Source organism: Rhea pennata, chromosome 3 (genome assembly GCF_028389875.1).
Source record: "Rhea pennata isolate bPtePen1 chromosome 3, bPtePen1.pri, whole genome shotgun sequence".
Classification (NCBI taxonomy): domain Eukaryota; kingdom Metazoa; phylum Chordata; class Aves; order Rheiformes; family Rheidae; genus Rhea; species Rhea pennata.
In genome coordinates, this window is record NC_084665.1 from 121,231,830 (window position 1) to 121,244,052 (window position 12,223).

A 12,223-nucleotide genomic window follows, 5' to 3' on the forward strand; every position below is an offset into this window, starting at 1 on the left:
TTACCGCCGTTGTGCACGCAGGCAACATCAAATCCTCTTATCTGCTTGATATTACTCCTTTTTTTACATCTCAGGACTGTACTGGCCTTTTAGACACATAGCTACAGTGAGATTTCATTTTGAGGCATTTATCCAAAAGGAATCCTAAATCTATCTCAAAGTCCCTGCTTTCCGAGAGACCCTCCTGCTCCATGCAGCTTTATTCGCTCTTATATTGCCTTGCACCTAGTTATATTCAAACTTATTACTATTATTGTTATTATTATTAATATTTTGACCTCTTAATTAAGCAATTCAGGTCACTCAGCAATAATAATTTGCCTCTCATCACTTACTCGTCCACTTCCCACTGTTAACCTGTGCTATCTGTAAACCCTACCAGCAAAGACAGTGCAGCGTTTCTTAGAACAGTGATAAAACTATCTGGCCTTTAGCCAAAAACTGATTCCTAGAGGAATCCAATAAAAAAAGAGTTTTATGTAACATTCAAGATGCGTGCAAAGCATTAGCCAAATCAAAACCAGGAGCACCACATTAGCCAAATCAAAACCAGGAGCGCTGCCACCACTTTCAGCCTTTTACCAGGCATCAGATGGATAGAAGGAAAAATTGTTTGTACGTGGCTCTGGAATTCAGAAGGTTTGGGGCTGGCTCTGCTACAGAGTTTGTTCAAGAAGCATATTGAGCGAGTAACTTAATCTCTCCTTTCTCTCTGTCTGTATAGTAAGAGAAATAATATCACCCTCATCCTGGGGGGGTGCGATGATGAACTCTGCAACGCCCATCAAACACTGGTGGGGCAGTCTGTCTCACGTGCAAATTTGGGGGTAAACAAGCACTTCCAAGACAGATGCCTACAGGGATGCTTACACTGCTCAGGATAGCGGGGATTCCGGGATGTCGCGTGGGGCTTGCTCCAGAGCCTTGACATGGGTTAAGTTCCTCAAGCTTCACAAACTTAGGTGGATCAACTCTCCCAGGGAGCCTCCGGGGGCATCTGCTTGTCTCCACTCCCTTTGTTCAAACCTACTTCTGGTTTTTCCAGCAGCCTGGTTCTATAGGTAGTTAACATTTACACGAAAATTGTGTCAAATTGGAATTAATTGAACTGAGTTACATTCCAACACCAGCTGAGATTTTCTTTTGGAGGCTGTCTAAATATATAGAAAAATGATGTGTAGCTGCTTGGCCAAAATATTATAGTATAAACGGGGATCTCTATTAAATGACAGAATGGCACCATCTCCCCTCCATGCCCAGGGTGTCACAACACCATCTCACTCCGAGCTGAAGTGAATTCTTTGACAAGAACGGGGTGCGTGTTGTGTCTCCTAACGTAACTGTGACTGAGTCATTTGTATTTTTTGTTCTCGCTCTCTCTTCTAGTTATGCTGCAGATGGCAGGAAATAGGAGTCAAACTAATTTAATACAGACAGTCAGTTCACAGTAGCACGTATTTTAGTTTTCTCCATATAATTATGAGGAATAGGTGAAAACATATTGTTACTGTTGTAGACAAATGACTCAAACAACACCACTCCCTCCAAAATAACCCTGAAAGCCCAATTCCTCCCATTCCCCCTCCAAAAAAACAGCATTGTGGACCTAGTTCACTAAAACTCAATAAACCAACGCAATTACTTCAGTGGCAGTGAAAACACCCCTCTGTGCGGTCGAGTGGGACTAGAAGTGACTTGAAAATAAAGTTGCTAAACAGACTCTTCATGAACTTTGGAAAAAAGCTCCAGCAGAGGCCTAACTTTTCTACCACCTCCAACCGCTAGAGATTTTCCCATAACTCAGGACAGAACTCTGGGCTCTGCCAACACAGTAAAATAGATTTTGCTTGTGCCACTGCTCATCAGAACTCAAAATCATGACTCTAGCAAAAACACCTCTGTCTTTGGGGGGAACTTTTAGCAAATGGTTCTGTCACATCTAAGAGAGATCAACTCAATATACTGCTTCTCCTTACAAGATCAGACTCTTCTCATTCCCTTGAGAAGTCAGGGGCAGGTATTTTCCTGATTTCCACTTAGGTCCAGAACTTTTAAACACTAAATATCTATCACCAGGATTTCAGGCAGCAGCAAATTAAACAATTGACATTAGTATCAAAGATGTAAACATGTAATTAAGGAGATCTTCACTAGCTGAAAGCAGGAGTCAAATCTTAGAGCCAAAGCATGGAGAGGAGACGTTCCTTGCTGGTGATATCTTAAAAAGACCTCAAACAACAGTTCTGGAGATGAAGGGTCTTCATTTTTGAAATGGCTTGATCTGTATCAGAAGGCAGGAATTTTCAGTAGCAAACTAAAGAACTGTATTTTTAAATCCCTTCAAATAAACAAAAATCTGTCTCTGTGAAGCACATCTGACCCTGGGAAATAAGGTTTTTCATGCAGTAAACGGGAAACATTTGTGGGACACGCTTTATAAAGCCTTGGTACCTGATTACTACCCAGGTGCCTCCAATGTGCCAATAGCTAATGAAATGGCACTGCCATCAAATATTTTGAAGGCTAAAATGAAATCTCCAATCACTTGAATAGGCCTGTGTGTCTTCTAATATTTTATCAGAAGATGGACTTGATGCTTTGACGATTCAAGATGCCACTTAGCTGTGATACAATCAGCAAAGACAGGGGGAGTTGTATTATTCTCCCTCTAACACACGCCTTGTAACATAATAACCTATTACTAACAGAGAAATCTCTTCTTTCAGTGGTGTAAGCGTTACCAGCTTCCAAAGTCTTGCAGGCTATCAGCCGCCTAATCCAAAATGAGGACTTTCACAAACAATTCTCAGTCTATCAAGTACGAGTCTGTAATTCATTCTATAAAAAAAACTCCAACCAAATAAAAAAAAACACAGAGCATTTTTCTGTAATTTTTTTCTGTAAATATATCACTTGTTCAGTTCACATCTTGAATATCCTAATTTTCACTGCTATCACGTAGACTTTGGTTAGCCTCCCTTAAAACAGATGCTAAATGAAAGGACAGTATTTCCTGAACGCTGAGAAAGGATGTCAGTGGCCGCGCATCGTTCCCAGTGTCAGGAATAGCGTGCCAAGCTCAGAGGAATGTCTCCAGACTCAGATATTAACCTTAATTTTTAAACAACTTCTGCATGGCGACTCCAGTGAACCATGAGTAGGATGCCCAAAATCATTTTTCATCCACCTGCCCCTCTCTGCAAAGCCCAGATGCAATGCCCTTCTTTCAGAAACAGAGCAGAATTCTCGGAATACCAAGAATTAAGTGAATAAAGCACATCCCACAGCCATTACTAAACTAGGAAAATCCGAGTGTGAAAATTAGTTCAAAATATTGCATTTAATGTAAATCCTCTATTTCTCTTCTTGAAAACTATGGCTTGAATTCTGAGCTAAACTGGTTTAGATCTCGAATAAAGTTGCTGAGGATCAATAAATTCTTTGAAATTTACAGCTATAAATAAAATCCGACCCCAAGTCAGCATTTGTAAACCAGGTATTTAATAAAATCTAAGGGAAAGATTTAAGCTCAATCTCCCTGAAGTGAAAGAGTATGAAAGCACATCCCTAAAATGAAGAACTCGGAAAAATAGTCAGTATAATAGACCTGTAGAGCTTTATAGCTTAAAAGTGCTGTCCAAATATTAGCTAAATCCTTACTATAAACCTGTGAGGCAGATAAGATGGAAGCACTTATGCCAAAAATAAATAAAACCCAGAACTGTCTCATATAACTGTAAGATTTTATTAAAAATAAACAGGGCTGGTTGGTATCCTTAACCTCAAGGTCACAAAACAAAGCGCTAGGCACCGGAGGAGAGCAGCAGCAACCAGTCCTCCAAAATCACTGTGTCTAATTACGGATTCCAGCGAATCTCCACTTTACGCTCTCCCCCGTCTCGGAGCATTCGCTGCGCGAACATTCAAATGCCACCGGGAGACTGACATGCTACTTGTCAGGTCAACAGTCCCATGGAGACCTTTTCTCATCGGCTTCATCAGATTCAGGTCAACTATACGTGCCGGGCAAATAACAGCATACCAGGGCAAATAACACCGAGCGGGGCTCTTGTGTTTGAGAAGAAGAAAACTTAAAAAAATAAAGAAAGAAAGAATAAACCCAGTGTGGAATCAAAAGAGCGTGTCATGTGTGCGCTTGCTAAATAATTCAGATTTAAGCCGGGCTGAACTTCTGACCTTTGCGTTACACCGCGATGCAAAAGAGCGGCGGTTTCGGTGTTAATACATGATATATTAACAACAAAAAAAAACGTGCGGAGCCTTCCTGTTTTAAAGCGAGGCCATATTCTGCTAACAGCCTTCTAATAGTAACGATGACGATAGCTGTTTTTCAGAAATGTTTCAGTCCCTTGCGAGACCCTACTTCCATCTGTTCGCGAGGCTGGGAAGAGGGAGACCGAGATTGCCGCGCGGCGGCCCTCCGCCGGCGCCGGGCTCGGTCGCCCGTTCCGGCGGGCGGGCGCGCTCTCCCCCCTGCCCTCCGCTTCGCTCGCCCGTCGTGTGGCACAACCGCCCGCCTCGCCGCGCAGTACAGCGCAGATTTCCCCACCGCGCATTTTTAACTTAAAAAGTCAGCAGAGAGAGAGAGAGACAGAGAGGGGAGGGGTTAAAAAAAAAAAAAAAAAGGAGTTTGATTAAGGCGATTTTTAGGCTTGCAGGAAGCACAAAAGACAAAGTGTGCTATGTTTGAAACTACGGCGTGTGCACAACAGCGGGAAGATCCCTCCGGAGCTGCACGCGCCGCCCGCAGATTAGGGAGAGCGGCGAGGCGGATGCAGCTCTCCCCGCGGAAAATCCGTAGCGAACGCAAGCACGGTGGGTAAATGCACACACACATATATATAATATATATGTAGGTATATGCGTGTGTGTTGTAGATACAGTAGGTAAATAAATAAATAAGGGTGGCGCGCGGGGGACTGCGCCGACCTGCCCATGCCCCCCGAGGCCCCCGAGGGGGTTTATTGAATGCAGCGTGGGGGGGGGGGGGTCGGGGCGCGCGGCGCTGCGCGGCGCGGGGGAGGGCGGTGACCTGCGCGGCGCGGCGCGGCGCGGGGGCGGCCCCGCGGGGGCGGAGCGGCGCGGGCCGGGCCGGGCCGGGCCGGGCCGCGGCGGCTGCCCGCCCCCCGCCGCCGCGGCGATTGGCTCCGCCCGGCCCCGGCGCCGCCGCCGCCGCCGCCGCCTCCCGCGGCCGCCGTCTAAAGCGGGCAGTAGGTGAGGGGACGGCGGGCAGACGGCAGCATGGTCGCGGCTCCGCGGCAGGCTCCGCGCCGCGCCCCCCGCCCCGCCGCCCCCCAGCGCCGCTCCGGGCGCCCCCAGCCGCGCGGGGCGGCTCTGCCCTAGGCGGGGAGGCTGCAATGCACAAGCCGCCGCCCGCCGCCGCGCATCCTCCCGCCGCCTGAGGAAGCGGCCGCGCACCCGCCCCGCCGGCGCCCAGCGCAGCGAGGTAAGCGGCGGCGCCGCGGCGGCTGCGCGCCCCGCGCAGCGCCCATCCGCCGGGCTCAGCCGCGGAGCGCGCATCGCCGGGCGGGCGGCTGCCCTGCGCCTGCGCCCGCTGCCCGCAGGAAAAACTTCCTGCGCGTCTCTCGCCGTCTGCGGGGAGGAGGGTGCTGCGCGGGGAGGGAGGGCGATTCTCGTTATCGTTTTTCTATACGTCTCTATTTTTTTTATATATTCCATTTTTTTAAGGTGTCTTGTCCCCAACCCGGCACGCCCGCAACTTCTGGCGCGGGGCGCGGAGCCGCCGCGCAGCCCCGCGGGCACCTGCCCGCCGGCCCCGAAACTGCCCCCGCGGCGGCGGGCGGCCCCGGCGGGCGGGCGGCTGCCGCCTCCCTCTCCCGGGGATAGATCCCCCCTCTCCTGTTTATTTTCTTCCCCGTGATTTGCATGGAGAACTTACAGGTGAAATATTATGTCTATATATATATGTGTGTGTGTGTATATATATATATATATTTTTAAGAAAAGCACTTGCAAAGCGTTCCCCGCTCCGTGCCATATGACATTCCTCGCCACTGTGAGGTTTTGTTTGGCTGCTGCTGTTTTGTTTTGCTTTCTTTTTTTTCCCCCTTTTTATTCCCTGCTTCTCCCTTGTTTTCCTTTAACTTGTCTCTGAGCCCGAGTGCTGCCTGGTGCCATGAGGAGTGCAGAGATGCAGCCCCCTGGGTACCCCCCCATTTTTCTTTTTTTCTTTTTTTCTTTTTTTTTTTTTAATCCCCCCCCGCACCCCCCCGCGGAAGGGCTCGCTCAGGATGGGGAGGCTGGCGCGGCTGTGGTGACATTGAGCGGCGGTGCCGAGCCGCCCTTGCCGCGTGAGGATGCGGGTCTGCACTCCCCGGGATTTTGGGTTCGGGTTCCTCTGCCTGCTGCCAAGGTGGGGAAGGAGCTGGAGGAAGGGAGTTGTGCTGATGGATGGCGGTGCTTTCCAGACACTTCATAAATTCTCTGTATTTATAATTCCCTCCCCCCCCCCTTTTCCCCACCTATGGCTTCATTTATGAAGCTAAAAATATTCCTAGAATAGTTACAGGCATATTTAAGCTAGAGACTTCCCTTTTCCCCCATCAGAAACTATGGAGCCCTGGTTATGTAGCTGGCTGCCTGCATTTGTTTATTGTACGTGAAAACCGCTTAGAAAAATGTAGTGTTCTGATGGCTAGATTAAGGGTGCTTTAATCACTTTTCCGTCAATGAAGGAAACGAATGTGCGTGTTTGCTCTAGGCTTACGATTCCTTTTAACAGAAGGCTACAGAGCATTTTCCTGATACACGGAGAAACTTTTATGTTTCCCCTGCTGTATTTCTTTAAAACAACAGAGCGAGTGTGTGTACGTGCAGGCACGTGTGAGTCCTTTACCAATGATTTAAACACATTTATTGGGCTGTCCTTTTGAGGTCAATTTTGAGGTACTTAAAAATCAAACTCCTGTAGCTTTAAGGTGACTGCAGATAACAGTATTACTGTCTCTTATAATTAGCAAGCTGCTGAAACTTTAAATCCCCCTTGATAGATGTTATGATCCGTATGAGAGGAGTAGTATTCTAGCAAGCGTGGGTTTTTTTTCCTCTCTCTGAAACAAAGCAACAGTGTGTCTTTCTGTGTTATAGTCTTAATTAAACTGCTAATGGCCTTTCCCCCCCCCCCCCCCGGAAAAAAAAATAAAGTACAGCCATATTTTACGCTGACATTTATCTGCGTCAAACTTTAGTTATGCTCAGTAGGTTGCTTAATCTTCAAGGAATAACGTGGAGGGGTTTTGTTCTTCTAACCTGTCCTCGCCGTGTGTATTTATGGAAGTTGTCTTCAATTGAGGATGAAATACAGGAGCTATGCAAATAATTTAGTGACCTATCCAGAATAATACTTAGCCAGCGTTTGTAAACTACATCTTTCACTGCGTCTTTTCCCATAGAGCTCTCTTCTTCTCACATCTATTCTGATCTCTCTTAATAGAAACTAAATGATGTATGTGACGTTTTAATTGAAAATTAAAGTTTCGGGTTTAAGTTACTGTCTCTTGTGGCATAGGGAAGCATCGTTGCGGTTTAGTTGAAAGTCGGAAACCCACCCGGTTGTACCGAGAAACGCTTAATTTTGATGAGCGATCGTTCATGTTCGTTTACCTTCCTGTAGAGGGGCTCAAACACGCTGCAAAATGCGCGCTCGGTTCTCGGGCTTCAAAAACTGCCGGAGTTTTCTGTATTTGTCTCCGGTAGCTTATAAAATGTGTGCGCGGTGTGTCAACCTCTTCCCTTAACAACAAAACCTCTGAGCAAATGTTCAGTGTGAATTATATTACTGAAATAAAATATTCTATAGTTGTCATGGTTACAAATAGAGGCTGGGTTACTGGGTTTCATCTGCATGCTGGGGGGGTGGAATCTAGTTTTATCACTCTTTAATTACATTTCTAATGAGCAACGGTCATAGTCCAGGTACCCAATGTATTAGATGCATGGAGTAGGGAAGGCGATTTGGTAGAAGTCTTGCTGAAACAAAGTGGTAGTGTGCCAGAGGAGACCTGTTCTTGTTCGGCTGTGGGCTTTTTTTCTTTCTTATTTATTTATTTAAGAAGCAGAAATCGAGTGAGAGAAGAAAGTAACCACTTCTGTTCCCTTGCTCCTCCAGGTTAGCGGTCTGTGAGCGTTGCTGCTCTCATTCTTCCGATGCTAGTAAAAATAATAATAAAAAAGTACATAACGGTGTATGTCAACTGGAAATCCGCTTGAGAAAAGGCGAGGAACGCATGCTCCAGTTGTCACGCGTCCAGAAATAACATGCATTTTTTTTTGGAGGGGGGGGGGTGTTGCTGTGAGTGGCATCGGTCGCTATCACTTCCAGTGCCTGTTTGCAGGGAGTTCATTATGCCCTGCAATTTTTTCTTCCATCCCCAAGTTTCCCATGCTCGTCTTGCTGGTGATACGGTTCTTGCTTGCACCCGTTGCTCCAGTGGCAGCAGTGGACCGAAACTGGTGAGAAGAGCATCTCTACCTGCATGCAGAATCAGGGTCGTAACTATTTTTCAGCTGTTGGCGTTAGTCCCGATGCTGCTTCTCTGCTGTGTGCTCATCTGCGATTCGCTCCTGTCCACAGTGACTTGTTTTCCTGATGTTTTTAATTCAGTTCCAAAACCAATATACCTAATTCTTTTGAAGCACAGCAAAATGGAGGGGAGGGAGATCCAAAAAACTCCCCCCCCCCCCCTTTTCTTGCACATGCAGGGACTGTGTCCTGTGGTGGAAGTTCACACCCTGTTTTAGGGGAATCGGTCTCCTAGATATTAAAATGGAGACAGAAATTCCCATCTCTTCTGCCTTGTTTGACTGCCATCCCTGCCATTATAACAATATTGTAGAGCTGGGGTTTTTTGTTTGTTGTTTTTTTGGGGGGTTTTTTTGACCTGAATCAAAATCATGGAGGATTTTTTTTTTTTTTTGCTTTAATGTTGAAAAACATCGAAGACTTAGTTGTTTAGAAAAGGGACGCTGAATAATTTAATCTTCAGTTCGTAAGTAAAGCGCTACAAAAGTTCTTGCAAGACCCGTCCACAGAGTCCACCGATCGCCTTGGCTCCGTAGCCGTACGGGAGCAGGGACTCGAGGGAGCCAGAGGCCTGATCCTGAAGCTTCTCTATTTGCAGACTCATCAACTTCGTGGCACACCACAGAGGTCTGCATAGTTTTCTGATAATTGCTTCTTTATGCTGTAATCAAGGCTCGCTTAAAAAATTCAGCTTGGTTAGCAAATTACTTGGCCCTTCAGGTTTGGATTTTTTTTTTGTTGTCTCTTTTTTTTACCTTGTTTTATTCTTCAGTTCTTCCACTTGCAGTATTTGGCAATCAGCACAGTGTGCTGATCTGATAACCTCAAATATGACACGGTATCATTAGATTTTTTACCATCTATTTATGTATCTAATCGTATAATGTACTTGCCTCTCCATGAAAGCCACACTGTATTAGGACATTTCCCACTTTCCTAAAGCCAATAAACACACAAACCACTGGCCTTTGCAGATAACTCAATTTGCCTTAAATAAACTTATGAGTACTTGAAACTGGTATATTCACTGCGGGTCGTGTGTTTTACTCCCTTTTTGGTTTTGCGGTAGCTCGCCGCGGCTGGGGGAAGAGGAGGTTAGCGTCCCTCCTTGCGGTGAACTTCCCTTATGGTTGCTCTCTGCCGTGGGAAGGCTGGACGTGGTCCTCTCCAGGTAACGTGCCACCAGCAGCTCCGTGTGCAAGGCTGCATGAGCTATAAACAGCTTTGATGTGCTGCTGTCACTTCTCTTGCCTCTGTTACTAGGAGTGCAAAGCATCCTTCCTGCGCAGCGAGGAAAGAGATTGGAAACCGTAGAGGAATGCCTTTCTCTTAGATTTTTAATAGTCAACAACGCACTCCACGGTCTTTGAATATGCGCCGTTTGCCTGTTATGGCTAAGACGGATATGGTTAAAGCTGATACCAGAGATACCCCCAAGAAGCCTTCGCAGTGCTCTTATTATGCAGCCGCCTACCGCTGTGCTGTCTTGATCATCTGATAAATGACAGTAACTAAATTCCAAGTCACACTCTTCCATAAATAATTTTATGTTGTGGATTAGACTACCTGGAGCATGGGACCATTTTTTTTTCCCTGCTGCTTTTTCTTATCTGAGATGCTTAGGTCTAGGTTTTCAAGTAGTCTAATTTTGACTTTTTGCCATAATCAGCATTAACATCAAATAAACCACAGCTCTTTGGTAGCCTTAAACTTCAGGTAACTTATAATGCTGCCTTTCAATAGTAATATCGATTCACTGAAGCAATCTGCTTGAATTACAGACAAAGACAGACTTCGTCTTTATGATGAATTCGACATTGCTTTTGCAATGATGCTCTATGTTTTAAATTCCTTGCCCTCCAGTACAGTGTGTTATCTTATAGGTGACTTGAAACACTAGGGCTTCTGTTCAGATTTTTATTTTGTGTGGTTTTGCTTACTGGAAGATGGAAGACTAAACTCTGCGTAAATATGGATGAAATACAATGTGATTTAGAAAAATCTAGCTATTTCTAGGGGTATGTTTTGGCTCTTTCCTGGCTGTCAAACAGGCATGCGATGGGAGTGTTTTGTGTTTCTCAACTACGCACGCAGTTTACTGTAAAAACAAACAAAAACCCACCCCAGATCCCTCAAGTTCATGCACAACTATCTGAGGCAATACCACTCCTGTAGTAGGTTTCTTAAATTCAAGATATTCCTAATTTGTTGAGCTAGACTTTAATCATACCTCTATTGATATTTTTTTTGAACCTTGAGAGAGAGACTCATTATCTGTGTTCACTCCTTTTTTTTTTTCTTTTTGAAAGAAAAAGGAGGGGGAAAGAAAAAAGGGGGGGGGGAGAAAAAGCAGCGTGGTTTGCATCACGATACAGACAGTAGAAATCCTGGACTTAAAGTGCGATTTAAGAGCTTTTGCTTCAGACACTTCTTAAAGTCTGTGCTGATGAGTAATTAATATTTAAATCAGATGATTCTGCTCTGAGATATGCTTTGTCAGACCTTGTTAAAGGATTTTGATTTTTTTTTTTTTGGCCTGTAGCTTTTTGTTTTGTGTTTGGCTTTTTGGATCCCAGTATGTTCTAACTACTCAAAGTTTCTCTTCTCAATTTGAGTGAGCCTTAGAGATACTGATTTCCTTAATTAAAGAGAAGGGAATTTAAATACCACTATTTTTTTCCAGCCCCAGGTAAACCATTGATCAGAAGAAGGGAGGGCCAAGTCTTAAGAAATTTTATAATAAAAGTCACTCACATAAAAATAACTTTAAAGTGAGTGCAAGTAGCAAGTATGTTTACCTATACTTTGATTTTATATATATATATATATATATATATATACATATATAGCAAACTTTTGATTTTTCACTTGACACTCAGTTGCCTTAAATGATTCCTAACATATTGTATACCTCAAAAGCTTCATTTTTAAATTTGTCAAGTCTCTTGTCTCCTTCTTGCCAAGAGTGAAAAATGCCAAGTTGGATCACTTTGTACCACAATGTTGCCGAGTACATAAGTGACTGGGAGATGCTTTTGAACTCTATGAAATGCTGCAGAATAACCTTGAACTGGAGTGGTATGCTATCAGTCTTACTACTTACCACTTCATAAGCTTTGGGCAGGAGAGTAAAGAAGTTGCTAACTCTAGATGAAACTTCTTTTTGTTTTGCAACAAATGGCATACACACGCATGCACTAATATGTTCTAATATGTACGCTTGAGTCAACTGTCTCAACCGATCTGCTGTGAAACAGCGCAAGGGCTGCGCTTTTATTCTCATCTATATTCTTAATATACTGGTAGAGGGATAGGTGAGCAGAACTGTTGAGCGTGATGCTGTTGCTGCTTGGAGTATCAAGACTAGGAGCTCTGTGGCAATGTAGGCTGGTTTGGAGTTTTTTTTTTTCTTTGCCTTCCTTGAATGGCTTGTGTTAATAAAATATAGGTTATAAGGGCTGCCTCAGAAGGGTGCTGTGACTGATAGAAGGAAAAGTGTATAAGAAACTGTTCTCCTTAAAACTATGGAGGTGCTAGGTGCTGCTGAGAGATCAGAGATTTCTGGAAGGTGGGAGTAAGTGGCTTGTCACATGCATGTGCCTTTAGCATAAAACAAGAGACTTGACTGTAAATGTTGCTACTTGACTCTGGACTACATGA

At 44.9% G+C, this 12,223-nt stretch overlaps 1 protein-coding gene across 3 annotated transcripts in view; it reads left to right on the forward strand.

Annotated features, from left to right (window-relative positions):
• Positions 1-5,246: 5,246 nt before the first annotated feature.
• Positions 5,247-12,223, forward strand: part of KLHL29 (kelch like family member 29) — a 373,000-nt gene continuing 366,023 nt past the window's right edge. For all 3 annotated transcript variants that reach the window (XM_062573180.1, XM_062573181.1, XM_062573182.1), the window contains exon 1: positions 5,247-5,467. The gene's annotated coding sequence lies outside the window, so the exon portion shown is untranslated. The remainder of the gene's footprint in view (positions 5,468-12,223) is intronic.